Source organism: Echinops telfairi, unplaced genomic scaffold (genome assembly GCF_000313985.2).
Source record: "Echinops telfairi isolate 266 unplaced genomic scaffold, ASM31398v2 ScPeMD7_4225;HRSCAF=4972, whole genome shotgun sequence".
In the NCBI taxonomy this organism is placed as follows: Eukaryota; Metazoa; Chordata; class Mammalia; order Afrosoricida; family Tenrecidae; genus Echinops; species Echinops telfairi.
The window spans coordinates 17,938,020-17,942,218 of record NW_022108124.1 but is presented as its reverse complement, the minus strand read 5'-3'; the positions used below and the strand labels follow the sequence as shown (position 1 = coordinate 17,942,218).

Below are 4,199 nucleotides of genomic sequence, written 5' to 3'. Positions count from 1 at the left end.
GAGAGAGAGAATATATGGAGAAAACCTGAGTACAATGTATATGAAAATTCATCATAATGTTGCAACTCTTCTATAAATTTTACATTATCTTATTTTTAAGATTTCATTTCTCTTTTGCATTTTTTAACATATTATTTGGAAATATTTCACCTACCAATATATGTAATCCTGCCCTCCCCCTCACCGCACCCCCCCATTTTTTTTAAAGGAGGCAGAAAAAAATAATTAAAATGAACTGCCATTAATTGAACTTACTTGTCGTGTTATTTCTGGAGATGCCCCTGTTATATGTCCCCAGGAATCACTTTGTGTGCCACATCAGCTTAAAAGTGGTTCTTAATTTTCTGTGTGTGTTGGAAAAGCTGCTTAGGTGGAAAACCAGTATTTTCATTTTATATGAACTTGGTAAAATGGATGGGTTTGTACCTTTCTTCTAATAGTATCAAGTGGCATAAATTACGTGAGGCCCTTCAGGCTTTTCAATGAAATCTGAACCAATGTTCCTAGAAGTTAGTAGTTTTTGTCCTTCTCTTGACCCCGTTTGGTGCGTTTGGGGTCCTAGAAAGCCTGCCCCTCTCTCTCCTACATGCTTAGCCACTAAGAGTGTTTAACCTTTCACAAGAAATGGTAACAGAAATGCTGCTCGTTTGACATGAAAATGCCATCTTCTATTCACATCGCAGATGATCTAAAGGCTATAAGCAAGCATATTTTGCTTGGCACTCGGCCTAAAAGTTCTAAAATTGTGTCATCTATTTTTGCTTCCTTCTCAGATTGGATTAGTTACTAGGCAACGGAAGTATTTAATTTCATTTGCTAATAGTGACAGTCTAATAGAAGCAGCTAGTGTGTGTGTGTGACCAGTGCTGTCCATGCAAACAAAGCCTGACTCCTAAACTCTGTGTGCAACTGCATTCTCCTTGCTTACCCCTTACCTTTCATTGATTTGACTTAAACATCTACAGGAAAAGGCACCTCTCTTTCGGAATTATTTATAGAGTAAGTGCTTTAGTAATTTGCTTTCCTCACTCTAAGAGCTCCATCCCCCCCACTCTCCCCGGTAATATCTTAAATCCTCTTTTAGATTTCTGGTTCAAGATGGTAGACCAAACATATATGTATGTCTTATTCCCTGCCTCAAAAGACAAAAATAAACCCTTAGTCGCATTGCCAGGCCACCCTTGGGCCCCAGATATATCGATGAGTTTCTGGAAGCCAGAAAGGAAGTGGGTCAGGCAGGTAGAACCATGAGATCGGTGCAAACGGCTAAGACAAAGGCCAGCAGTCGGCTCTGAGGATGTCACGCTGTCTTTCTGATGGCATGCCGACAGACCAAACTGTGGGGAGACAGGACAGACCAAAGAGGCACTTAGCAGGGAAATTAGCTAAAAGATTTGTCTACAGACACTGGGGCCAATCTTCCCACAGGTGTCTAGACCAGGTATGGGGTGGGCGCGTGCCCTATACAAAGGCTGGGGCTGGTCCAGGATGTTGAGTCTAGAGTATCAGCCAGTGGACACTACAGCAGACAAAGCCAAGGGTCAGGAAAGGAAAAGAGAAACAATGTGTCCACATAGAAGTAAGGGACCCGGCTGAGATCGCCCCGTGGTCCCATGGATCTGTGTCTTGCTTCAACAGTATTTGAACGGAACAGATCCGGGGACTCCCTGCTTCCAACCTTCCGCCATGCTCCAGTTTCCTCTCTGGAAGTAACTTCAGGACCATCTTCTTGGGACCAGGGAGCACTTTTATTTGGTGTGTGGCGACCTCCGAACCGAACTGACGCATCATGACTCTCAGCTCTGTCAGAATGATTCCGCCGACGCTGAGGCCAGCGTCCACCATCTGGTCAACCTGCACCTGCGGGCGTCTGACACCTGCCTCTCTCTGGGCTGCTTTTTTCAACCGCGACGACGTGGCCTTGGAAGGCGTGGGCCACTTCTGTGAGCTGGCGCAGGAGCAGCGCGAGGGGCCGAGCGTCTCTTGAAGCGGCAGCACCAGCGCGGTGGCTGCGCCCTCGCCCAGGATGTGCAGAAGCCGTCCCAAGATGAGCAGGGTAGAACCCTGGATGCCATGGACGCTGTCCTAGCCCTGGAGAAAACACTCAACCAGGCCCTACGGCACCTGCACGCCGTGGGGTCCACTCACACTGACCCCCATCTCTGTGACTTTCTGGAGAACCACTGCCTGGACAAGGAGGTGAAACTCCTCAAGAAGATGGGCGGCCACCTGACCAACAGGCCGGGCTGGGCGAGCAGCTCTTCGAGAGGCTCGCCCTCAAACACAACTAGGAACCTGCGGCGCTGAGCCTCCTGAGAGGGGCCCTCTGCCTCCCCTCTGCTGGCCTTAGCCCCTCTGCCTGAAACTGCCCCTGCACCAGCCACCGTGCCACTGCCCTGGAGTCCATCCCCCAAGCCGGGGACCAAATGAAAACAAAAAAATTTCCTTTTGCAGCCAAAAAAAGAAGTAAGGGACCCTGCTGCACAGCAGGGTGGGGCGTCCCCAGCGAACCGGGCTGCGCTCTGCCTAGACACCCCAAAGGGACATCTGTTGTCATACCACCCACCCACCCACCAACTGTCTATGGTTCGTAGTCATTCCTCCCACCCAGGCGCCAGATCTGCAGTGGAAGCCAAGGGCCACCGAGTGAACATTTAGGAGACGCATGACAGCTACCACACCAACCCATCCAGTGCTGCACCTAACGCCATGAACCGACCGGCGAGGATCATGTGCGTGGACACCACGGGCACAAGCAACAGCACTGGATACCAAGAAAGAGAAACCGCAGAGAGCAACACACACACACACACACACACACACACACACACACACACACACACAGTTGCAGTCTTCAGAGAGGGATGCCATTGGTGAAACAAGACAATGATCTTGTGAAAAGAGACCAGGAGGAAGGCGTGAAAGCCTTTTCCGTAGAGGCCCAAAACAAAAACGTGCAAAAGCCTTTTGTCTTACGATGAAGAGAGCTTACAGGCTTTCATTAAGTGATATTTTCCTGTCAATGGTGAGAATTTAATACTGCTTAAACCACTCCGAGAACACTAAGACACACAACTTCTAATGGATCCTAGGAAATTTCTAAAAGAAGAAGAAGAAAATGTTTTGGGGTAGAGCAATAAAGAACAGGGGACCAGAGAGAGAACCAACCAGAAGCATGGTCAATAGACAATCATAAGTCATCCCATATACATACAAATATCAATAATCATTCACATTCCCATCACATCCAATCTCATTCACATGCTCCCAGGAAAAGGTAGACTTTCAGATGAAACATGGGTATGCTATTTGCAAAAAGACGTCACAGAGGAACAACATGAAAGAGAATGGATGTCAAAGAGCCAAAATGCAGTCTTTGTATCAGGTCAATCATGAACTGAGGGCCAAAGCCAGGGGGAATATTTTATATCGATTAAAGACACATATAGACATGATAAAAGTATATGTATTTTTCACATGCATGACCCCCACAAAGCATGTAACTGTAGAAAGTGTTAGAAATGTAATGAGAAACGGATGCAATCTCAATCACAGCGGGAAACTATGCCAAACCTCTCTCATCAATTGACAGGGCCAGTATAGTCCATGAAAAAAATTGGGAATATGAATTATACATTTAAACGCCCCCCAATACAGCAGAAAACACGCGTGTTTAAATGTCCCGGGAACATTTATAAAAAGTGGCCAAGTGTAAAATCTCTAAAATCCTCAAAGGAGGAATGGAATAGGCCTCTCGTAACTCTAGCACTGGAGTTATTTATAAGAGAAAATCAAAGCCAATATTCACTTAGCAATGAACAACCATGAGACTCTTCAATTCAAAATGTGCAAGATGCATCCGGAACTTGAAATGCGCTCGGAAAACAAGAATGAGGGAGGAGGCCCTGAGCAGTGAATTCAAACATTTCTTGAAAAGAGCTAAATAAAGTCGAAGAAAACCAAAGATTTAAAACAGGAAGTCATGAAACCAAAAACCACAAAGAAAAAGTTAGGTTTGATTGTTAAAAACCAAAAGACCTGGAAAAGCCCAGTTGGATGAAAAAGGGTTAACAAAGCGAGTCAAGACAACATCCTGCATGACAAGGGGAGTATAATTTGGAGATAAGGGTTAGCTTGAAAAATCATTTGTGAACATAAGGGTATATATACAAATACCTGTAACTTCGAAAAAAGAAAAA

At 45.8% G+C, this 4,199-nt stretch overlaps 1 pseudogene; it reads left to right on the top strand.

Annotated features, from left to right (window-relative positions):
• LOC101639116 overlaps positions 1-2,307 on the top strand; it is a 62,298-nt pseudogene extending 59,991 nt beyond the window's left edge.
• Positions 2,308-4,199: the final 1,892 nt, after the last annotated feature.